Genomic DNA, 26146 nt, shown 5'->3' with positions numbered 1-26146 from the left:
ATCCCAACGTGGCTATTGATTATCCCAACAGCTCAGTAAGGCAGATCCCAATGGCTGACTCAGCTGAGGTGAACGGGGGAGGAAGATTTAAAATCCCTGTCCTTTAAAGCCTTGACCACTCCTCTGACATCCCTAATCTCATCAGCAAGGGAAAGCTGTTTATTAACTTCTGCTCTCAGAGGTGAAGGCCATCAGCCACCTCAAACATCCCGATGAAGGTAGGGGGAACTTAGGGGAAAAAAAAAAGTAAAATGGGGAGCAAAAAGGAAAAAACCAATACTGGAACTACATGAGGATTGCCTACTTTCAGTTAAAAGCATGAGGGAAAATAATCAATTTTAAAATATGTATCAGTAAACCCAGAAATACAGAAGGTGTTAGCTACTTAAGCCCTAAAACAAAACAAAACAAAACAAAACAAAACAAAACAAAACAAAACAAAACAAAAAAAAAAAAAAAAAAACAAAAAAAAAAAAAAAAAAAAAAAAAAAAGCAGAACACAGTAGGAAACCATCTGATAAATGTGAGGCCTAAGCCCAAAAGCTGGTTTGTTTTCAAAAGGGGCAATTTGCTAATATTAGGAGGAGAAGGGAAAGAGAAGGAACATGTGCTGCACAGGGGCTTCTTTTGCCTATACAAAATGAGTTTATGAAATATATTTAACTGAGTTATTTTAAGAAGTGCCAAAAATTTGGCAGCCTCAGAGAATTCCTTAGCATAGCTAAAGAGCCTGAGGGTTTGGAGCCAGGACGAAATGGGATTCACTAGACCCAGGCTGGGCCTTTTGTCTTTCTGTTTGTAGATCTCCTCATTTGAGGACCTGTCAGGGATTCTGATGCCACTGATTACTTGAAACTATAAATTTGGCCCCATCCTGCTTTTTCTGCAATTTTGACCATGACCACTGTTACTTTGAGGCCATTATCAGATCCTTCACAAGTTCTTAAAACTCATTTTGCTTCGGATGTTGCGGAAAACTGGAGATTTTTCACTCATTCAGCAAAAAACAAAGACTAAACTCATTTCCATATGTTTATGATGATTTCAAATTATTTATTGCTAAAATAACATGATACCCCTTTGATATAGTAATCCCTGGAATGACAACATGGGCAACAGGAGGAGATCAGGCTCACCATGAACATAGCGCACCAGGCGATGAGATCTTTGTGTCACAGCATGCAAGACCTGATTAAAAAAAAAAGAAAAAAACAGTTTATGTTTTGGAAATTTAAATAATAATGGTTATAATGAATATAAAATCAAAGACAGAGGTAGTTCAATCATTGAGAAGCAGCTGGTTTCATTTAAATCTAAGTGTGTTTATTGCACAATTGATAAAATTAAGCTCATCTCTTTTGTACTATTCCATAACAGAAAATTTAAGTGACTTTTAAAAAAATGAAGTATAATACACCTTCAAAAAATAAAATATTACACACCTTCCAATAGAACTGAAGCATTTAATATTGCCTGATTCCAGAAAAATCCAACTAACAATGCACATTAAGGCTATCATACTTGTTGCCATTATAATTCTTTTGTAGTAGCATTCAGGTCTACAAGTACTTGACAAAACTGATAACCTCAATTTTTCTCAGAATCAAATACTTTGAAGGGAAAGTGTTTACTAAATAAATACAAGCATGAATCAGGGCACATGAAAGTTTTCCTCCATTCCTGTTGGAGGTGAAAACAAACATCTCTTCCAAGAATTACATTAGGACAAGAACTCAGGTGTCACAAATCTAATGCCAGGACAAAATTTTCAACAAGGAATCTATTTCAACCCCTTCTGGGGGTAATTTCACGTCAGCAGAGACAGAATCCTGTGTGCAGCACATTCATCATGACACAACTTGCCAAGCAATCAGTTCAGCACAGCCCCTCACGCTGCTCGGGGAATGTCTCCTGAACCAGCAGATTGCTGCAGGAACACAGCAGTGCCAGTTCTCCCAGAGCTTCAGGACACGGGGATTTAACAGCAATTTCTCTCCTAACTCCTCAGAGCACTTCAGAGAATCGCAGATGATGCACACACAGAGTGGACCTTGTGCTATTAAGAGCCAAAAAGGAATTCCCGGAGTCACTGGCTGCGCAACTGTTCGGCCAGAAATTAAAAGGACAACGTGACTTCTCTAAGAGCCAAAGCTGACTTAGGGAGGTGATACATCATGAATTAAATTGAAATCTGGCCAAAAAAAGAAAAAAAAAAAAGCCTAACCCACTTGATTTAAGTGCCATGTAAGCACTACAAGTGATAAAAATACCTCCCTCCCATCCTAAGCTGACAGAAGTGCTTGCAGGAGTTCCAAGCCAAACATCTTGTTCCACCACCTGGGCTACCAACATCTCCTTAGCACATTTATTCCAGAGATTCCCCATTGTGGGAATACATGCAAGCAGCTAAAACCCAGAGCTCTCTCCCTCTGAATTGCACACACAATGCTGGAGCTGAGCAAACAGCAAGTCCATCTTCTCCAGGAGCTGACAATGCAATCCCTCTACTGGATCCCAGTCCCAAAATCAGCAGGTGACTCCAGGAATCAAACAGCAAACAAGGAGACACAGCAGGGGGAAACACCCAAAATGCCAAGGCTTTGGAGTACAGCAAGTCAGAACATCTGTGCCAGAGGGGATGGAAATGGTACAAACACAATTAAATGAGTGAGAAGGGGACTCCCAGCAGGACTCGATGCAGTCAGGGATGGGAGCACTTGGCTCTGTTCTGACTAAATCCCAGTTCCAATACCTTCCCTTGGAGGCCTAAGTTGTAAAATCTGTTTGTGCCCAGCAGCACAGGTGTGTCCTTAAACCTCCTGCCTCCCTTTGCCTCAGCAGTAAAGTTGTCCCACTTCTGTCAGATTGATTTTGAGTATAAATTCAGAGGATAACATAAAAGTGCTCAAACACTGGGGTGATAAATTAAAATAAATGTCTCATCGGTATTCTCAATATATTTCTCTTACTCTGTAAAGACTCAACATTTTCAGCCTGGGAAAGATAACAAAACTGGAGTCTAGGAGTAATCGATGCTACTTTTAAAATGCATTTTTACTTTAATCAGGGATTACTTAAGCCTTAGCCAGATCAATATTTATTTATTTATTCTTTCATTTGGCTTTCCCAGAGTTTTAGAAAATTATAGCTGTCAAAGGCACTGCCTATTGCTGTAAAATTCCCTGTGAAAGAGTTTGATGTAAGAAAGCCAGTCACTCATGAAAAAAATTAAAGTCATACAAAATTTATAGTTAAATAAAAACCTGTGTGCTTCATTCATTTCCCTAAATAGCTTAAACCCTTGCTGGAGCAGAAATTCAGTGTGCCTGCAAATCAGTCATTTGCTGCAGCTGCCTAAAAATATGAATAACCATAAAGAAATGGATAATCAAAGAATTTGCTAGAAAGAAAAGAATCTTAGTGATTTTTAAGACTGGTTTTGATGAGGGAAAGGTTTCACCTTTCCAAAGTGAAGATGGAATTATAAAAAAAATATGTAACAAAATTATAACAAAATGGATGAGTTTCCATTTTTCCAATATACCAAAATCTGGAAGAGTCACACAGATGGTAATGGTGGGCTCTTCATCAACAAACCCATTTCCTATGAACAGGAAAATAGATTCTCTTTTGGGTACAAGGTCATGGGGGAAACTTGATTAAGTATTAAAAGAAAATTCTAAAATGGGAGGGAAACAAAAGGATCATTTTTCTGTCTGTCAGTCAACTCTGGGATGCTCAGCTGCTGCCAAACATCCTGAGAATGTTATATTTACTTTAAAAAGAAATTGAGAGCTATTTCTCTTTATATTTGGGGCTGCTGAAGTGGCTTACGAGGTAAGCACAGCACTTACAAGGGAAGGCACAGCAGTTCCAGCCTTTCCCAGCCCAGAGCTGCAACCCTGCCAGGCGTTTTCACTCAACCAGAACCCAAAGTGAGACAAGAACAGAGCTACAACATCTCCAAGGAGAATCTGATGGTGATTGTTTGCTTTATTTTTTAAATGCTGATGACCAAGGTCTAGCAAATATTTTATCATCTCTTGAGAACCCATGTGTAATGCTGCAGTCAAACATTTTAAGTCAATTTTTTGTTGCTGATATGGGATCATTTCCCCAGGATTCTGTGGCAATTAGAAGCAGCACTCAGTAGGGTTATTTTTAGCAAGTGCACCTCATTCACACATTTTGCAGTGCTGCTCAGGGATCACTGATCTATATGCATGACGGCAGTGATAAAATCTCGTAACACTCTTTAATAACTGTTTAAACTGTTCTAGGCGTGTTTCGAGCAACGTACAATTATTCCAACACCTAAAAAGAGCTTTTCCACTTGCAGGATTTTCCACTACTCAGTATGTGCACCCTTGCAGTCAGATAGTTAAGATTTTCCATTATTTCCTTTATTTGATTTGCACCTTTTCAGCCAGTGGACAAAGAAGGTGTCCCTGCCCCTGGAAGGGGGCTGGAACTAGATAGTCTTAAAGGTCCCTTCCAACCCAGACTATTCTGCTCACAAAAGATACATAAGATGGGATTTGCAAAGGCTGGAATGATAGATCCTTATCCTGGTGCACAAATTCATGAGGGTACAGCGGAAAAAGATGTCATTCATCAACACATATAAATATTGAGAATGATCACCATAAGATCTGTATGATTTTGTTAAATTTTAGTGAGCGTAATGTATATGGCATGACACTGTACAAAGCCAAAATTAAAACTGTAGCTTGGTCAGTTTTGCTGTGTTTTTCAATTTACAACAAACTCAATTTACAACAAACAGTAACATTTTTACTGCATCACCACTGAATTTCTCTCTATTTTCTAAATGTCCTCAAATGCTGCTGCTGTACAGTACCATTTCTTAAGATAAACAAAACAAATTGAATTTATTGAAATGAGCATGGATGGAGATTTTGAATCAAGCATGGCACTTTTGTTAGTATAAAAGGTGGCAGAGCTTTGGGTGAAGTAAGGATAAATAAAAGTTAGCTGTGTTAAGACATCTCCAGGAGGAAAAGTGTCCTGCTGGCCATGCTTCCATCCTGTGCAGTGGGAGAGACCTCAAAACCCTGCTCCACTTGACCCTGGCATTCCAGGACAAAGTTTACTCATCTTTGAAGATTGAATGAGTGTGGCATTAGCAAAAAGCCCATCATGAACTGTCCAGGTGCAATTCAAGCTGGTGGAGAAATGAAATCACAAGGGTTGAAAGCCAGAGACAGGACTATAGGAGAGAAACCATAGTGATACTTGGAAAACGCATCTCAAATGATGTATGGAAGGAGGAGAAAGCACTGCTTTTAAATTAAATGGTCATTTTGAGGGCTTTGTATTTCCCTAAACCCCCCTGCAATGCTGGTACACACCTCTGCCACACCTTCAACTGCTCCCACCTTTCATACGTGCATTATTCCAAGTTTATCTCAGAGTGTGGAATGCATCTCATGCTCCCTATAGTTCCCAGGATCTCAGTGTCTGTAATTACTTCACTACAAAACAAACCTGACAGCCATCATGGCAGCTCTTTTTGTCACAGACAGGCAGCAAAGCTTCTCAGGGGCTGTGCCACATCCACTGTCAGCTCTCATCGGATGGAGAACTGAAAATCAGCAAGTGATTGTTCTCTCCAGTGAGTCAAAGATGTTCTTCTGAAGGGTTCTTCTGATTCTCAGTCAAGTCCTCACAGAAAATGGGAGATGAAAATACTGCCCCACAGCACTCAGACTTTGGAACATGCAAACCTTTTGTCAGACTTACTGACATTAAAATAAAAGTGGTATCCCAGGCACCTTGAGTCACTCTTGGAGCTAGAAATGGGTTGCAAGCACCAAACAGACAACACAGCTTTTCTGCTTGGTCATGGAAGTTCTGGATGGTTATTTAAAATCAACCCATGTGTTCTGTTTGCAGACCTGAGGTGACTGATGCCCTCCCTCCACCAATAGCCTGAGCTGGTGGGAGCGAGGGAACCGCAGAGCTGAAGGTAAAAGTGTTCCTGTGCAATGTCCCAGAAGTGCCTCTGGCACACAGGAGTCCTGACTGACACTTCCCAATGTGCTGGGGACTTCCTCTGGGGAGCTTTGGCCAATGAAAGTGTTACTCTGCTGGAAGAAAGGGGCAAAACAATTTTGGGATTGGGTTTTGGCTAGGGGTTTTCTGTTGGATGGGGTTTTCCCCTCTTTCTGTATTTCTTTATCTTGTCTTTATTTTACAGGTGCAGAGTTCTAATGATAAAGAAAGCTATTCATCACCTAAGAAACTTCACAAACTTCAATCCTCAAATATTTCATACAATGACTATTCTATATGTTAATGTAAAATACATGAATGAGCAACTCTACCAAAACCATACAATAGATCCAGACAAATTTGGTTCAAATGTCTTTAGGTACAGGGTGATTTAGATGTTGATCTGCACTTTGCCTTTGGTGTAGTTAGTGGCTTAAGATGTGCTGGTGCATCTATTTTATCCTAAGGCTATCTATAAATAGATTTAGAACAGGAAAAAAAGAAATATATAAGGGTCTTTCAGGCAATAAACATTTTGTTCCCTAGAGGTATTCAGCTTCAAAATAAATAATGAAACAGGGGTTTAAGATTTTACATACTGCATTCAAAGCTATGTATTTCAGAGGACTCTGGTGATGTCCAGCCTTCATTTGCCTCCACACTGCTCACATCCCAGGAGATGGGACTTTTGTTCTTCTGAAATTGTCTTGGTTATAGGAAATGCAGTAGTTCATAAGGCACAATAATAGCTTCCTCTGAGTCTTATGAGACATATATTTTCTAAATATTCCCTTTTATTTCTAACAAATGGGTCTGGATTTGTAGCAGAACTTGACTATCAAAGAATATGATACAATTATGACCCAGCTTATCTGCAAACTCCTTCACGGTCTGTATTTACCAGCTCTTCATAAACTACAGTTATTGCCAATTCCTTTAATAATTTGGCTTTCTGACTTTAGGAGATTATCTGGGCCAGAAGAATCCTCAGATAACTCTGTGCTACAGAGCTTTACACAGCTGTATTCAATATAAGTGAATGTTTTCTCCCAGAGATCAGTTCAGGGATCCAATAACACTTTTGGACAGCTTAAGGCTGTGCAATAAACACCCCGTAAAAACTGATTCAAAACCAAATAATCTTATAAAATCTGAGAAAACATAAATCATGTTTGAAAAACAGGGAGGTTATTATGGAAAACCACATCTTTTCCTATATCTGAAAGCAGGAGTCAAGAACTAACAAACTGCTGCTTTTCCAGCATTCCCAGGAGCAATCCCTCTCTGCTGTCCCTGCTGCTGACAGGAGATTTGTCCCTGCAGAGTCCCAGGAAATGGGATTTCTGTGCCCTGCTTTAGGAACAGCAGTGCCTCCAAGCCTCCAGCACCACGGCAGAGGCTCCTCCTGGGGGATGAGTAAACCACAAAGTGAAGAACTTGATTTAGCCAAAAATAAAAGTTGCTCGCTTGTCCCAGTAAATGACGGGTTTAGTGAGCAGAGACACCAGCAGGTATTTGCTTTTAGGCAGCACTTTGTAATGAAATTGGCTCTGGGCAGGAGGAGTCCATCAGTCTCCCTCAGTGGTCTTAAACTCAGCAGACAAGAACAGTTCCAATACCCCAACCCTGTGGAGAAGCTGTTTCAACTCATTTATAACTCTTCAACATCTTCCCAAAAAGCAGAAAGATCATGTCAGGGTCCAAACACTCTTTCCACTGTAGCCATTATGAAATAGCAAATATTTCTCCCAATTTCCTTCCTGTACCACTTGCCAGTGGTACTGCTGAGCTTTAATTCCTCAACTTTCTAATGAACATGGCCCCATTCTCTCCTTAATATATGCAAATGTACTACAAGAATTTTCAAAGTACTGAACAAAACTTGATATCAATTTCTAATTAGAAATCTCTGCAGCAGCTCTGGAAATCTCAGCCTCCTCTCTGTGATTTTGTTAAAAAAAAATCCATGTAAGTGGTCATAGAAATGTGTATTGTATGAATGTGGCTTTTTAATTTATTCATGAAGAAATATTTTTAAAGGCTGCTCAGTGACAGAGGATTTAACACAGTGTTATGCAATAACTGGTTCAACAGCTTCCCCCACCATGTACTTTTCTCTGCATGTAAATTTTTTGAAGTTATTTCTAAGGCAATAACTCGATATCAAAAGTTTAATTTCAGAGTGTGACAGATGACAAATATCTTCTCCCTATTTAAGTGCTCCCCCCACAGCACTATTCTAGTCTGTGCAGAATATAAATGACCGACTGAAGGCAAAAGAAAAAAAGAAAGCCAAAAGCATTTCTCAAGGTTTTTCATTAAAATCCACGTTTAAGAGAGAACTAATGAGGGGGAAAGAAGTTACCCTCCCTGAATGATGCTGATCAAAATACATTTCTTCAGAAGCTTCAAAGATTTGCTGAGCAATACTTCACTCACGTCCCCTCCCAAGGAAAAAACAAATTATCTATTGAAAATTTGGGTTACCTACAGTTCACTGTAAATACATTTATGACACTGCAACAAAGGAATGTTGCTGTGTACACAGGAAGGAAAATTCCTGCAACATTTTTCTTGTAAAAAGGGCTGCACTGAGTTTAACACCACAGTTGGGTGTGTGCTTAGGTGCTGAACTTGGCCACACCTCAAAAGCTTGCAGAGCTGCAAGGCTTTGTGTAAGAAAGATGAATCAGCCTTAAATTAACCCCACAGTGGCAGTGAGGCTGTTAACCTTTTCAGAAATGCAGAGAGAGAGGTTTCAGCTCTTTCTCTGCTCTCTGCTCCAGCCCAAGCTCATGCAGCCATCCGTGATTCCAGCTGCACGGGCCTTGCCATCAGGGATTGGGGTTGTGCTGCTACTTTTTCAGGTGCTAAAAAACAACAGGAATTTTCTTTCTTTGTGCTTCTTTCTGCTCCTTCACCACTGGGAACATTCTCAGGTGATGCACACAGGAAAATAACTTCATTCCAGAGAAAACCTCCCTGAAGCACCAGAGACAGCTGTGAGTTCGCTCAGAGTCAAGCCCAAAAGGCACCAGGGCTCTGGCTGTGCCCCCATCTCATTTTGCAGGGCAGCAGAGCGTGCATCCTGCAGTGGAAAGGTCACATCCATGGGCAAGGCCTGCCAAGGGCTGACCTGCAGCTCAGCTAAACACCCTCTCACAGGAGAGGAGCTATAAAAATACAGATTACAGCAGTTTGCCAGGCAGGCAGAGCCCTACCACAACCATGAGCATCTCACTGGGAATTCAGAGAATGAGCAGCGTACTCAGCATTTCCCACAAAGCTTTAACACTTCTGCTTTTTATTTTATCCATATCCCTTCCTTCAGGGGTGGGTACAAGTGTACCCAAACATCCTGGATCTGAGAAAGGGTGTAACACCTCCCTGGTCACACAGCTGTGCTTAAACTGCTTTTCTAACATAGTTTTATCTGCAGATTCATTCATTTTCTCTATTAAGGTCTTCCAAAGCATCAGCGAAGTATGGTGGCAGTACTGCCAGGCAAGGTGATTTATGCAAAGACACTTTCCAACATTTTCCCAAACTAAGGTCAATGTAGTAGTGATAGCTGGTTTCCCCATCACTTATAGTAAGCACACCCATTAATTATTCATTACAAATTGTTATCAATTACACTCTTACAACTTGAACTATTGCAAGGTATCTTGCCAGGGTAGTCCAGTTAGTTCCACAACTTAAAAAAAAAAAAAAAAAAAAGTTAATTTAAATTTTCTCTGATTAAATAACATACTGAAATTATTTCCATGGCACATCCAGAAGTGGTTCAAGGTGAATTCTTTTGATTCAAAAGCAATGAGGACATTTTTTCAATTCAAATATAATGAGATGCCAGTGAAAAAACTTCCTGGTGCTTGACAGGTGCCTCCATTCCTGAACTATTCCTTTTACCTTTAGTGGATGGACTTGTGAAAAAATGCTTACAAGAGTTGTTTGGAAAAATATTTGTTTGCTACTGGGATTTTAAATTGTGTCAAACTATTTCCTGCAAGATTAGGAAATAAAAGTTAGGGCCTGCCCACCCTAACTGGGAAGAATTCCTAATTCCCAATATCCCATCCATCCCTGTCCTCTGGCAGTAGGAATCCATTCCCTGGGTCCTGTGCCTCCATCCCTTGTCCTAAAAGAATTCCCTGGAGCACAGCACCAAACCCTCCCTTTACAAGCAGGTTTCTATACTGAAAAAGAGAGGAAAATGGGAAAAAACAAATGTATCCCTTGGGGTAGTAGTACAAAAGATGATTATGCTACCTTAGAATTTCCCAAAAATCATCTTATCTCAAGATACCCATCAGGCACCACTATTTTCACAACCATTAAGATATATTTCAGTTTAAATGTCCTCTGACAAGGGGTTTTTACCTCTGTAAAATGTCTCAGTTTCAAAGAAAAGTTCCCTTATTATAGACAAGGGGGAAAAAAAACACACACACACACAAAAAAACCCAAAACCACAAACAGAAAAACTCAGAACTGCTCAAGTCATTTAAGAGAAAACCATAAGTACAAATTTCCATGGCAAAAAAAACCCACAAAATTTGTAATATTTTCAATCTTAGCAGACTTTCATAATCAGTCACCACTATTTTCACTACCATTAAAAGACATTTCAGCTTAAATTTCCTCCAACAAGGCTTTTTTGTACCTCTGTAAAACATCTTGGTTCAAAAAAAAAAAGTTGCCATCCTATGGATTAGAGAGTCTTGGTTTTATTGACTGTCTTTCTGTGAAGAGGAAAAAACACTAGTATTCCTTGCTATGGATTAGAGATCTTGGGGTTTAGTAGATGCCTTTCTGTGCAGATTAAAATCTAGTTTAGGGTATATAGCAGCATAAGCCACTGTTCGAGATAATTTCCAACCACAAGAACAAGTGCTTGAGGAAATGCAAGCATAAAATGATCCTGTTTTAAATGTTCTAACTCTGTAATATATATTTGTCTTCTTGTTCTGATAAAGTATGCATGTTGACAAGAGAAAAATGGAAGAGAGATCCAAGGGAATAAAACCCCTGCCATCAACCATAGAAAATGTAACATGATTTCTGTTGTACCAGAGATTAGAGATATTAAATGCAAATACATGCAAAAATGCTACTCATAAAGTGATTTGGAGGCCTTGAATAACCTTTTTTGGTAAAATGTGTCATTCACAGAATAAATGCAGATATATCACATTGTGAGATGTGATATAAAGAATTGTAAGTGACATATTACATTTTTGAGGGATTTTTGGCCCTCATTTGAGACCATCAAGATCCAGATCCTCAGAGGCTTCAGCATTCATAGAATCTTAGAAAGGCCTGCACAGGGTGCTCAGAGAAATTTATCAGTGATCATTAAATTATGAAAATGCTTGAAGATTACTGCAAATTCCCCTTGATGGCAAGTATTTTACTTTACACAACAAGCACCCACATGCCAAATTAAAGAAGCTGCAAACCAACATAAAATTTCATTATTAGTCTTCACAACATGGAGAAATAAGACAACAAATACAAGCTGGCAAACCATCAGAACTATTTTTCAGCAACTGCAGGCAAAGCTAGAAATGCATCAGGCTTGCAGCAAGTGAAACAAACTGGAACCAAGAATTGTCACCAAAACTCAGCCTAGAACCCCTGCAAAAGCTGCTTATGTTGGTATGACTGGACATTAGCCATTATTATCCCAGGCTTCCCCACATGGATCCCTCCAGACAACAATTTGCCCACTGCTGTCACCATCCCTTCAGTTAATGAGCCCTGGGAAAAGCCCCACTCCCAGGCACCTCTAATCCCTGGAATGTGCAACACAAGCAAGGTTTGGTTATGTTTTGCAGTCTGGCTTGATTTACTGCCTGAACTGAAGATGACTCCTCAGACTCCTGCAGCACTCCCAGAAAGGCCATTTCTGGCTGCAAAGAGACCCCAAAGAGCTGCTTTCCAGGCAGCTGTGACACCATTGCAATCCACAGCTGAAAAACAAGGCACAGCCCTCCTTCACTTCCACCTAAAGTCATTTACTCCTCTGTAACTCCGCTATCATTTCCATCTGGGAGCTGGGAAATATCTCTGTGCCTCATCCTTGGCTGGAACCAGTCTCATGAAATAAAAGCTGCCCAAGAGCAGGATGCTGCTGGTGGCTTCTGCTCCCACAGCCAGACCAAACAGCAGCACCCAATAGCCATGATCTGTCCTCAGAGAATAATTCCAGACAACAGCAGGGTGGAATCATAGAAAGGGTTGGGTTGGAAAGGACCTTAAAAATCACCAAATTCCAACACGTCCCACCCCATGCCATGGGCAGGGACATTTTCCACTGTCCCAGGGTGCTCCAAACCCTGTCCAGCCTGGCCTTGGGCATTACCAGGGATCCAGGGGCAGCCACAGTTGCTCTGGGCACCTGTGCCAGGTCCTGCCCACTCTCACTGGGAACGATTCCTAATTCCCAATATCCCATCCATCCCTGTCCTCTGGCAGTGGGAAGCCATTCCCTGTGTCCTGTGCCTCCAACCCTTGTAAAAAGTCTCTCTCCATCTTCCTTGTGGGCTCCGTCGGGTACTGGAAGAGTCCAATTAGGTCTCCTGGCAGCTTCTCTGTTTGGTTTTGGGGTACAACTTTAAAAGAAAAACCCAAAACCACGAACAGAAAAGCACAAAACTGCTCAAGTTGTTTAAGGGAAAACCATAAGTACAAATTGCCATGGCAAAAAGCAACAAAATTTTTAGTATTTTCAATCTTAGCAGACTTTCATAATTACTTGTTCCCTTAGCAGTAAATCTCACTCCCAAACAGAACCTCATATATTGTGTTAAGTGCCAAGGGCTCTAAAGAACATATTCCCCAAAATATTTCTCATATGAAGAGCACATTATATTTACTATTTGATACATTTATAGTGGCACACTAAATATATGCTTCTGAGAAAGGCTGGATTTATTTCCAACATATAAAAGGCCATAAAGTTTTCCATCCACAGGGGACCAAACTAATCATAGTCCATTCAACCATTGGACTCAAAACATTTCTGTCAGACAGTTTGATTATTTCCCACTGAGGACACATGACTCTTGTCTCCAGATAAATCTCCAACATGAGTTTAAGGAGTAAAAGGGTTAACAAGGGGACCCAGGTATTCTGACACAAAGACATATTTTTATCAGTGTTATTTCCACAGGCAGAAAAAGAATGTATCAAATTTCCCACCAGAGTCACACACAACAGAATGCCCCACATTTCAAAACAAGGATGCATTAACTTCATTTAAAATTTCTCTATTCCCATTTTAGGTACTTACATGTTTAGCCTACTAGTGGACATTTTGTCATGCTATACTCCACTCTCACCTCTTACTCTCACTGCTTGAGATTGAGCCTCACTCATAAATGGACAAAATGGCCAATTTTTGGATGAGCAGAGGAGAAGGTGATTGTTTGGGGTTTTCAAGTGAGTCCATTTTCAACTGTCTCAAAATGACCATTTCAAAACAGTAACCAGCTTTAAAGCAGGCTTGGTCTTCATCTTTTCATTTATTTGCTTTCATTCCCTTAAACTAGCAAAATAAAAAGCTTTCAGGGATTTCCAGATTGACCCATACTCATTGCTGGCAAATGGAAAATGTGGATTTTATTGTAGTATCCTATAAGCAGGATCCTGTCACAGAGGAATACTCTGTATGAAGCAGACATTTTGCCTTAGAAGTGAAAAAAGGATTCCTCCTTTTATTCTTTTTTCTTAAATGAAATCTGCTTCCTTACAGTCCACGTATCTAATTTGTGTGATGTAATTATAAAAGCTGCCTTCTCAGAGAGCAAGTTTACAGTCAGAATAAACTGTTCTGGAGCATCTGAAGATGCTTTTTATCTCTCATTACAATATGTTGTGTTTTCAGAACCTATGTAAATATAATATAACCAAACCCAGCCCCCATATTTTCACATGAGTTGTGACAAGGGACACAAAAGCTCTCACTCGAGTGGCAGCACATCTTCCTCAACACCTGATATTTGTGACAGGAACTGTTCACAGAGAGAGTGTAGAAATGAATATTCTGACTTTTCTAGACATGGAGATTCGGGACGAGAAAGCAACAGGATCCATAGAATCGTTGGGAAACACTCCCAAGGTTGTTGAATCCACCTGTTAATGCAGGTGCCTGTAATGTTGCACCTCCGAGGCATGTCCCCAAGTGCCACATCCACACGGCTTCATGGAATGATGGATGATCCAACCACAGCCCTGGCAGCCTGTTCCAGTGCCTGGCCGCCCTTTCAGTGCAGAAATCTTTCCTGATATCCAACAGAAACCTCTCCTGGTGCCATGTGAGGCCGTTTCCCCTTGTTCTATTGTTTGTTATTTGGGAGAAGAGACCGACCCCCACCTGGCTGCAGCCTCGTGGCAGGGAGCTGTGGAAGGAAACCGTCATTTATCATGGCAAGACTTTAACACAGCACATGAAGACAAAGCAGGGATTCTCAGAGCAGCAAACTGTTCTCCAAGCCACTAATTTCTAATTCTTTAGGACACAGATCAATACTCTTCAGCTTTACGAGCCGATTCGCTCGAGTTATTGTTCCTGCTGCACCTTTAGTGCACAGCAGAGAGGTTTAAATCAAACCCAGGGAACAAAGGAGGGCTGATGTGCCCGTGGGGAGGTGTGGATGAGATGCAGGCTCTGCTGAGTGCCTGCAGCCCCCTGCTCAGGAGTGCTCAGCACCACAATGGAGCAATCAGCAATACACAGCGCTGCCACCAACAGCAGCTGCCACACCATCAGCAGGTGACTCACCTTGCCACCCACTGCTGCACAAGGGAATATTTTAGGCAGGGAAGAAGACAAAGGAAAGAGGAGAGCACCTGAAATCTCAGATTTCCTTTTGGAATACCAACTTTTGCATGTATCACTGCCCTCGCACACAGAGGGACACAAAGCCTGGGTGGCTTGCACACAGCCCAAAGACAAAGTAGTAGCATGAGCTCCTGGCAAAAGTTGCTGAACAGGGAAAGGGAAATGGCAAAATTAAACGTTATTTTAGATAATCTGGGCTGAATATTGTTAAAATCTTTCAGCTTTACAATCACTTGCCCTTTTTTTGTTGTTGTTGTTTTCATTTCAACGGCAGCTTGCAAACCTCACTGAATTGCAATAAAAATCAAGTGCTTCGTGAACATAAACGATTAAAAAAGCTACCATTTATTTCTCCAGTGAAACAAGAACTGGAAACTAATGTATCCCATCTGTCTCAATGGTAATGAGCCCATGCAAAACTCATTGCAGGGTCGGAATCCAATATTTCCCTTTGGATCATTCAGTGCAAACGAAGTTCATGTCAGCTCTGGTTCCAACAGCAGAAAGAGGCAAAATGAGCAGCAGCTCCCAAGATTTTGTTATGCTGATCAGATAATTCTCAGGGTTTGAAGCTTTTCTGTGAACAGTCTGATTTCACACAATCAGAATTTGGCTGGAACGTGTTTGCAGCTCTTGTTTCTCAGAACGCTGCTCCACCTGCCTGGAGAGTTTTTCCCAAGGCACACGGGCTTGACTCACCCTGCAGGGGGAACATTGTGGCAGTCAGGACTTGTATTGACTTCAAAACTCGAAGTACATAGCTTTTGCAGAGCATTTTATACCTTTATAAAGCTTTTTTTGAACCTAAATGTATATTTAAACAGGTAGTTTACTAACACTAGTTGGAAGCTTTTTTGAATTAAAAATAGTCATTTTTGAGTTCTGAAGATTTGATTGCCAAAGCTGAATGATCAGGACACAGTAACAACCTACGTGCTTATCTTAAAACAACTGACAGAGATCCAAGCAGCTCCATTTAAACAAAACAAAAAAAAAAATAAAAGGAAGAAAGAAAACCAAGTAGACAATGTTCAACATCTTCCTTTAAAAAAAAAAAAATCAACAACAAAAGGCAAAAAAACCTTCACATATTTTCCTACACTACTTGACTATAAACTGATTTGGAAACTCAGCTCCAACAGGCAGGTTTACAGAGCCTGAAAGCAAACTGAGTATTATTTGTTTTCCTTTGCAGCGCTGCAGAACCAGCAGCCAGAGCAGAGCTTAGCTTTGGCTCAGGTTTCTTTGATCCTGGAAAACCAAGTTCTGCCAAAACTGTTCAAACAGCCCTGCAGGCTTAAGGCTGCACAAGCAAGGAAGGCTCATCTATATTCAGCAGAGCTGAAGGGTTCTGGTGCTGGGAGCCCAGAGCAAACCTTCACAGATGTTTTCATGGCCCACGCCTCTTGTGATGACACCACCCACACTGGGCTTGCATGATAAGCACCAGCATATCAGTGTGTGATCAATTAATTTATGAGTATTTAATATGCTAAGGAAAAGTCTAACTCCCTCACTGAGATTAAGAGACTTTATCACTAGTGGCAGCTGCAGGTACATCTGTGGTCCTGCAGCTCAAACGTAACATTTTAAGTCCATAGGCACAGACATCTACCAAAGCTGCTCACAGAAGGATGATTTATCTTTTCACACTCGCTTCCCACTAATTTTGTTACAGGCATACCAGTAATTACTGTTTCTAAATGCCTTCTCTACCTTCTTCAATTTTAATTATACTGTGTCAGCACCTAAAAATGTACAAACCATGCAGAAGACAAAGAAGATGCATTTCCTACAGGGGCTACAGAGCTTTCAAAAGAAGGAATACAAGAGCAAGGCCCCAGTAGGCAGAAGTCACCAGCTTTGCACAGGGAGTCCCAGGAAGGGATAAAAATAAACTTGAAGTTTTGAAGGGCTGAAATAGAGGGCAAAAAGAGAACTGAAAAAGATTTTTCCTGACTTTTACTTGCCGTTCTTCTGAGACTCATTTCTTCCTAAGAAATGGCCAAAGAAAAAAGTTTGTCACACCAAATAATACAAAAACAAGGCTCCCAGTTAGCTTTTAAAAGCTTTTCCTGTCCTGTCCCCTCCAGCACTTCTGCCACATCTGCATTAGTCCTCAGAGCCCATTCCTGTTCGTGGAATTTCCAGTAATCTGGAATTTACTGGAATTTCCAGTACATCAGAATTTACAAAGGAAGCAACTTTTCCTTGCCACTTTCCTGAGGAGAAACACATCAGTTAGGGATTTATCCCACCTCCAACCACCTTCTCCACTGCCAAAGGAGCAGGAGACATGTGTAGGTCCATGTGATCTGCAATGGTTTATAAATCAGTGCAGAACAATCCCCCTGTGAGGAGTTCCTTATGAGGGGGACATGAAATAATGTCTGAGAAGGATTCTGGTGGATCAATAATGATTTGTCTTTAAAAGTAAGCTGAGGTTAGAGAGCCAGAGCCACGAGGAAGATAGAATGCCATGATTCAACTTTCTCAGCTGCGGTTAAGTTCATGAAAATCTTCTCAATCAGGCTCTCACCTGCTTCCCACCTCCAGAAAACTGTGACAAGCCAAGGACTCTGACAGGGCCTTTCTGGGAGCCTGTTTTCCCTCTGCCTCCTGTTAAATAAGGTTGCCTTCCAGTTCTCTGCTATTAAGAACTCATTCCCCTTCTCGTGTGAGAGGGAATTACCTAATTCATCATAGCTCAGCCTTACTCTCATAACAGCACCTACAATCAGGGGCGGTGTTACAGACACAGCACATTAACCCTTCTCTTCCCAACCCCCATGGTCTCAAGGGAAAAGTCACTAAAGCTGTGGAAAGAAAGAGCTGGAGGCTGGATCCAAAAGGGAACTAAAATCCCACTGGGCAAGGCACAAAACCTGTGCCAGGTTCAGCCCAAGTCCTGTTTTAAGGACACAGACTCCCTGTGGACATGAATCTGGATACTTCAAGAGACAAGATCCACCAGAAAAACACAAGTGTTTGTATCTGGAGTTCCTTCTCAGATCTTAGGAGCTTCCTAGGAGGAGGCACTTCTTTTTGTAAGGGTTTGTAAAACCTTCCACACCCAAGGGAGCGTTCCTCAGACTAATTTATCATAGAAAAGGAGCAAGGCCTCAACTATTGCCTTCAGCCCCTGCTATTGCAGCTCCCACAGCTCTGTTCAGTGCTTTGTTAACTTCCATTTATCTGGAAGATAAATGGCATTGTTTATACTGAAGCAAAGCTGATACATGAAAGACAGTGCAGAGAACTCCTGCAATAATGTTTTTTGTGCCATCCACCTGATGGAGGGTTGTACCCGTATTTTACAAATCAAAAACAAAACTGGTTCTTCTGCTTCCCTCTACTTTACATTCTTCCATGTCTCACTAAGGAGATTTTTTTTACCAAAGAGGTCTCTATTGGACATCTGCAGATCACAAAGCAACATTTACAGGCAAAGTGAAATTTAGTGCTTTGCCCACCAATGACATTCAGTACTTACAGTGCTCATTATTTATTTATAAAAGATTCCTGAGGAAAGAGGGTAAATATTTTTGTCTAATGCCACTTAACATCATTTTAAAGTTCTGTAAAGTAACAGTTCTTGTTGGCTGTGTTACTTACACACTAATTGAGGACACATCAATTACTTAAGAGATTATACCAAAAATATCTTGCTGGAGACTTTCTGTCATCTAATGAAGAAAAAAACCTTTTTTTTTAAAAGCACCACAATCACCTTTTAAAATACAAAACGAACTCCTGTCTCATTAGGAGTGTACTATACACTGACAATTTTAAAGCCAACTGCCAGTTTTTCACCTGAGGTCTTAGAACAAGGAAAATTTAAGTATTTCTCAAAGCCTGGAGATAATTTGGGAAATGTTTTAAACTAGCATCATTTTTTGAAGGGTTTTAGCAGATAATATTTTAATAAAGTATCATTAAACTTTTCTCTATCACACTTTAAAGTACACAGAACCCAGCTCCTGGTCTGACTTCACAAACATCCCAACAGGACAGGCTCTAGAAATGAAGCTTGCTGGCTTAGAAAAAGTGCATTTTTCCTGCAGGGTTTTAACAGTGACACACAGGAAGTCAAAGGCTTTTGCTGGAGGGTTTTGCTCCACAACAAATCAAAGCAAGCAGGCCCCAGTTCTCATCTCCCTCAGGACCCTGCAAATGCAGCTCCATTAACATTCAACACATTTGAGCTCAGAAAAGGAGAATTTTGTATAAGTATTAATTATGCAAATTAAATAAGTATATGCTTTTAAATATATCTAATGTATGGAAATGACCCACAGTTATATCTTCAGTTCAAGTATTGTCTAATAATAGAGAGCTGCTGTTGCTGCAGAGCACCATGCTGCAGGTACAGCCTGTGGGGTGACATCTTCATTATTGTGGCCAACATTTTCAATGAAGGGAAAAGAGAAAGAATGGGGAGAGGAGCAAGAACATTTTCCTTTGCTAGTTTGGCATCAAACCTGAGATAAAATGAGCTGGGATCTGTGTGTTATTGACCAACACTTGCACAAGTAGCTGTGATAAATACAGATATAAATATTCTCTAGGCATCATCCTGGAGCACATTCCTGGGTTTAGGTGTCTGATTCATACATTTGACCTGCAACTTCAGTCCCACCAAGATGAATCTGCTGCAGTTCTGATGGTTCTCTGGCAAAATCCTACTTTGGAGAAAGAGAAGAAAGGAGGAGAAAGAAAGGAGAAGGAAGAAAGGAGAAGGAAGAAAGGAGAAGGAAGGAGAAGAAAGGGGCTGGTAGAATGGAGAAAGAAAAGAACTGAATAGTTGAACATTTTTTATGAGAGATATAGGATCATAAATGTCTTGTTTTGTTGAGAATTCAGCTAAAGGCACTGGAAGTGGCTTTATTATCCAATGACTTGTATTTTCCAGTCTCAAGCCAGACCTGGGCAGAACAAAATCTATGATGAGAGAACATAATTGAACTCAAGAAATATATGATTGAGTAAATAATTGATGTTTTTGCCTCAAACCTTTTAATGGCACTGAAATAATTTTAAAATTAAAACCAAAACAAGCTACCTACCTTTAGTGACTCAAACTAGAAACCCTTTCTAGAACACATAAATTGATTAACCCATCATACTGCCATTAAAAAAAAACATAACGGAACACCAAAAAAATCTGGTTTAAAAGTTTGTTTTTAAATTAATAATGGGATGGCTCCTTTTATTTACCTCTAACTTTCAGGAATGGGTTAATTATAAAACAAAAAAATGCAAGCATATATAGAGAAACATCTGCTTGGGATGACTTCATTACTACCACCCTGTGCTGGCTCTATAAAGCTGTGCCACAAGTGTCACGTTTTTGGCATTTCTTGCCATGCCAAGCACACTGTTCAGCAGGCTTGCATGAACATTTCCTCGCCTTGCTGACAAACTCTCTGCTACCAGGATGCCACACTTGGTGGGTGGAAAGCAATTTTTTTTCCTTCACACTCTTGTGGTGATAAAGGCCAAAATAAAATTTTTTGAAAATTCCCCTTCTGTTTCTCCAGCACCATCATTCCTGAACTTCGTGGTCCAATTATCCTGCCAGAATCTTTTCTCTTCCAAGTTTGACAGCAGCTTCCTCTCCATGGGCAGCATCCCTCTCACTGCAGCAACTGTCACACAGCTCCAAGGCCCAGGGAAGTTTGATCAGACAAAATAATTTGACAGCAAGAAGAAATACCTCATTTGTTGGATGAAGATGTGCTGTGCTGAACATCACAAAGCCTTAGATGATCTTCTCCATCAAAAAGCACAATCTGGGGGAGAACATTTTCTCATCCATGAGCAAGAAGATAACTCATTGCTGTAACCTGTTTCATGTTTTTCAAACAGTGCTTTATGCTTAAAACAAAAATGAGTGTACTTTCTCAAACATTAATGCTTCCTCTCTTCCAAAATTCAGAGAAAATGTAGTGAAGAAAAAAAACACCTTACTTTACTCAGGGGGAGAAAAAAGAGCCCAGTGCCCTAAAGCAGATCTGAATTCTTGCTGGTTATAAATGTCACAATACCTTGGCTGTTACACAGCTGCTAGGAAAATGAAATGGCAATGCTGTGGGATTACTCACGTGGAACAACCAATCCCCTACTCTCTGAGGGAAAATATTAAACTTAGTTGTAAGCTAAATAAAAATGTGTTTTAAGGCAATAGTGCATTGATATAACAGCAGGAATGAAAAGAGATGTTGGAGGTATTTGTGTGGATTTCACTCTGTTCAGATTTGCTTTTACATCAGTTAGGCTTCCAAATGGGCCCATGAAACACAAGACCTTTGTCATTCACATGGACCATCAGGACACCTCGTGGGAGAAGGAATGCCAGGCAGTAAATGGCTTTGGCAAAGGAACCTCCTGAGCAGGACAGTCACAGCAAAGGAGCAAGGGGAGGTGAACCTGGAGCCCTGCATCATTTTTCCCAGTGCCTGGGAAAAGTCTTTGCTTTGTCTCTGCCATGGATTGCTAAATCATTGCACCCCCACACAGAATAAAACTGGTGTTCCCTGTCTTCTCCAAGCCATGGGGTTTAAGGTTCACCTGAGCTAAATTATTCCAGGCAGTTCTGGCTCCAGTGGCCCCAGCCCCTCTCCGGCTGTGTGACAGTTTGGATAATTGACTTCCAAAGCAGAATGAAACAGCACAGTAACGTAAGCCAAATCTCTCAGTAGCCAAAAAATCAGCTACTAAACTGCTGTCAGCATACAGCAATAACCACCCCAGCTGTGCACTGACACCAAGCTATTGGGCTGGCCAAGAATTTTTCAGTTTGAATTTTGCCATGACGACAACCCCTGTACGGAGCAACAAATGACAGACAGGCCCTTCTGACCCCACTCATTTTTTAGTTTCAATGAGGCAAGGTAAAAAGGTGGGCAGTAACTTACACACACACATACACACAGAGCCCATCCTTGTTCCAAAAGAGCTGCAAGGGTCTGCACGATCAGGAGCCAAAGTGGGACTGCAAGGGAAGTGGCGGAGCACGAGCCAGATCTGGGACAACCTGGAGAACTACCCAGGGGTTGCCTTCAATTTCTGCACATGGCTATAAATGTTTGGTGAGGTCACAGAAAAAGTGGTGTAGGATAGCACAAAACTACAGTAGAAACAAAATTGGGGTTTTTTGCTTTCATCCTTAAGTGTCTGACAGAAGTCTCCTTCAGAAGAGCAGAGCTGCATCCACCCTCCTCAGCACCAACAACAAATTCCAATTTGAACTTCTGCTGAAGGTTGTTTTGCCAGAAAAAGCAATTGGCTTGCCTTGTTTGGTTTGCTTTTGTTTAGTTTGGGGTTTAAGTCAATGTGGTCTGCAAATAGTACAGCAAAGAAATTAAATAGTTCTAAAGGAAAAGGAAAGCTCTTTAAAAAGCCAATAGCATTCAACGCTTTGACTTCACCTCAAGGTTCGAGTTGAGTCTGTGAATAACAGGGCACGAGGGCTGAGGCTGACAGATAGATCCACCTTGAAGTATTATTAAACTCCAAAGAGCTGCCTCAACAAAGACATTTTCTAAATGAGTACAACCGTTCTACTGATGTGGGATATCAGATCATATAGAAAGCATTACACACTTCAAAGAGAAAAGCCCTTCATGTTTCCTCTTATTATTATGATAATAATTATTGCTTTTCTTATAAGACGTTTGGAAGCTACAGGTATCTGTGAAATTTCAAACCTGCCTGCTAATACAGGGGTGCTTGACACCAGAGAGGTAAAAGCAGTTCTAAGAGAGAGGTCCTGGAAAAACCACCTGTTTTATGAGAGCCCTTCAAAGATTTATCATCTCTGCTGGTTTTTTTAAAACCTCAATGTTACATCTCTAGTACAGATGTATAACATATTTCAATTTTAAAGGTGGAAATGAAAACTGATGGAAATTGATTTTAAACTGTTCTCAAGCTGACTTAACTGAAGTCACCAAGGCTTTTAAACAAGAGCAACAAAAAAAAAATGAACCCAAACAAAAGCAACAAAAAGGTGATTCACCAGGAAAGGCATTTCCTAATCAAGCACCACTGAAGTATGTTCAGGACACTCACATTAATTTTTCCTTCATCAGACTCCACTCTTTTTCAAAATGCATAACCAAGTCCAATATTCTATCACATACATGATCACTGTGAAGAAGCCAGTAAAGTCTAATTTTCCAAAATAAAATTGAAAGAAACAGTCACAAACAATTATAACTGCTGGAACATGTAGTGATGAAGGAAAGTAACAGGCTGACAACATTACAGAATTTAGAGAAAGCAATTAAATCCTAAATATTAAACTCTCTTTACCTCTACTTATCTTGGGATGCTTTGCAATTCCTGTTCAACAATAACTACACTCAAGATAAAGGTTCAATATCTGAGTTCTATGTCAGGCACCTGTATTTGGTACCTGCCTTGTGACATGTTCCTGTACCTGCTTCCATATGCAAAAACCTGGAAGAAACAAGGCTGTGCAACATTTTCACATAAATGAACCTCTACACCTGGTAAAAATATTACTTCAAGTGCTAAAAACCCCTTGGAACTCCTAATGTCTAAAGCAGTGAAAAGTTTAGAAACTTTTAGAAAAAATTGTTCATATAACCATAAAAGATTTTCCAAAACCTCTCAGCTTCTTGCCTTACTCAGAGAAGGTCACATTCACCCTTGCCTGTCTCTTTATTTTAAAAAGTCCAAACAAAAGCCACTAAAGGAGCACCTTCCAGCTGGGACTTTTCCAGTGACAACAGCAAATATTCAGAGCAGTAACGCTCACTTTGTTACATTGAGCCTGGTGCAAAATCAAGGTAAAATAGCAGAAGGTGCTGGACATCCTGAGCAGGTGAGTGTTTGGAAAACTTACCCAAAATTTCCAGAAACACATCACTCCAGGATAAAAGTGTGCTTCTGCACAAATACCAATGGGTTCAGGTTCTCTGAACAAAATTTCTGTATGATAAAATGTCATTGGCAAGGGACATAACTCTAGTCCATATGATTCTGGCTTTAGAACCTTTTCATGGAGTTAAACCCCTTGCAAAATAATGAATTCTAATAACTGGGAATAATGCTACTTTTATGCACTTCAGTCACACACTCTGCAAGTACTAAGGTGAAATTATTGTGATTCAGGGCCAAGAACGGAGCTGTCACCTGCTCACTGCCTTGTGTCACTGCAAGTGGCCCCACAGGTCACTCCTGCTCCAGCCACCCGAAACAAAGCTGTGCATGTGACTGAATAATATGATTAGAGACAAAAAAATTAACATAACTCAGCTAAGTCAGCTCTGATAGCACAAATGTTGTCACCCCCAACCCCCTCATTTATTGACAAGATTTGCAAAAGAAGGAACAAAAAAATCTTTACAAGAAATTCTGAAAAACAGAAGACTGATATTGCAAATCTTCCCAAAGGAGGGGAAATCAAAGTAGTTTCTGAAATATATGACAATCAGAACTTGGTTTCTAAGAGTCACCAGCGGCTTCTGGGCACTCCTGGCTTTTCAAAAGGTTTAAGAATGGAGGGTGAAAGCAGAGGAGGCTCAGGCTTTGGGAGGTCCTGTTGGGAACCAGGGAGTCCTGTCCTGTCACCAACCCAAGCTCCCAGCTGGGACCACAGCCAAGCCAAGGTGGGCCAGCAGGAAACCAGCAGTTCCCAAAGGTCTCCTTTATTCCTCTTTCAAAAGGATACATTTCCACAAATGCTTGGGACTACAATGGATTTGAATTCTTCAGCCAAAATTATTTTGTCACAAGTTTCCACCATTCCTGCCACCAAATTAAAAACCATTAAAAGAATGAATTTGTTGTGCAATTCTGGCCAGCTGGATTCTTCCTCTGCAGCTATTGCAGAATTCTTACATGACCTGGAGCCAGCAAAATTTTTCACTGATGCTCACGGATCACGTGCTGTGCATTTTGTGTACCCAACCTGAAGCTGCCAAATGAACCTCCCAGCCACAAGTGCAAGGTGGGTGTTGGAGCCCAGACCAGAGAAAGTTCTGTCAATACATAAAAACTTCTCAAAGGCCTGACAGCATTGCAAATTAATGCTCTTGACAAGGTGATGCTACTGTGCATAAAATCATTAGATTCTCTTTCTTAGCTAGCTCGTGATTAAAAGAGGGAGAGAAGTGTTCTGTCACTGACCTACTGACCTCTCAGCACAGAAGCCCTGGTTCCCTGGCTTTGACGTTGCACAACACCCACTCAACAGAGCCACGTCCAAATATGTCCTAAGATGAAAATTAGAAACTCAGATACCCTCCTCAGGCCCTACCAGAGAAAGTGTTACTGCAAATTCCAATAACTATCTCTTGCTGCTGAAAGAAACAAAGTCATTTCAGAAACAAATTAATTCCTTTTACTAACACCATTGATTAGGATTTTGCAGGAGGAATCAATGCTGGTATGGCTGTACCTGCTGCAGCCATGGAAATAGCTCAGAAACTCACTCACTCTCGAAAAACTGATTATTTGCCAAGCTCAGGGTGGCAGAGCGTTTCCATACTGTGTATTTTACACAAATCAAGCTTCACAGGTCCTCCAAACAGAGACTGAAAGTGGTCTCTCCCCAGCCTCCTGCCATGCACCACACAACCAGGAGCACAGGGAAACACACCAAGTGATTATTGGAAGAAAAACTTAATCCACTCCATCCCAAAATATTTACTTCAGTTTCTGACAGCTTTTCCATTAGGGAAGGGATGTCAAGTGGAATATAAACCATTATGACACACAATATTCTGGTGGAACAAGGATTTGAAAAGATTAGGCTTGCTTCTGGCAAGCATGAAGCATGGGAGTAATTATTTATTATCAGGGTAATTGGTGTCAGTGAGACCCCAGCTGGAGCACTGTGTCCAGCTCTGGAGCTCCAAACAAAAGCAGGGCATGGAGCTCTGGGAGTGGGTCCATGGAAGAGCCACAGAGATGCTCAAGGAGCTGGAGCCCCTCTGGAGCCAGGCTGGGAGAGCTGGGGGTGCTCACCTGGAGAGGAGAGGCTCCAGGGAGAGCTCAGAAACCCCTGCAGGGCCTAAAGGGGCTCCAGGAGGGCTGGAGAGGGACTGGGAACAGGGGATGGAGGGACAGGATGCAGGGAATGGGGATGCCCCAGAGGGCAGGGATGGATGGGAGAATGAAAGGGAATTTCTGGTATGAAGGTGGTGAGGCCCTGGCACAAGTGCCCAGAGCAGCTGTGGCTGCCCCTGGATCCCTGAAGCATCCAAGGACAGGTTGGACATTGGGGTTTGGAGCACCCTGGGACACTGGAAG

General features: G+C 41.0%; 1 protein-coding gene across 5 annotated transcripts in view; it reads right to left on the bottom strand.

The window, feature by feature from the left end:
- ATP2B2 (ATPase plasma membrane Ca2+ transporting 2) overlaps positions 1-26146 on the bottom strand; it is a 399432-nt gene that overhangs the window by 296233 nt on the left and 77053 nt on the right. For 3 of the 5 annotated variants that reach the window (XM_072934741.1, XM_032750663.3, XM_030283561.4), the window contains exon 2: positions 1137-1188. The exons of the other annotated variants lie outside the window; for them this stretch is intronic. The gene's annotated coding sequence lies outside the window, so the exon portion shown is untranslated. The remainder of the gene's footprint in view (positions 1-1136; positions 1189-26146) is intronic. 5 annotated transcript variants of the gene reach the window in all.

This window comes from Taeniopygia guttata, chromosome 12, assembly GCF_048771995.1.
Source record: "Taeniopygia guttata chromosome 12, bTaeGut7.mat, whole genome shotgun sequence".
NCBI classification, from domain to species: Eukaryota; Metazoa; Chordata; class Aves; order Passeriformes; family Estrildidae; genus Taeniopygia; species Taeniopygia guttata.
This window is presented reverse-complemented; position numbering and strand designations above follow the sequence as displayed.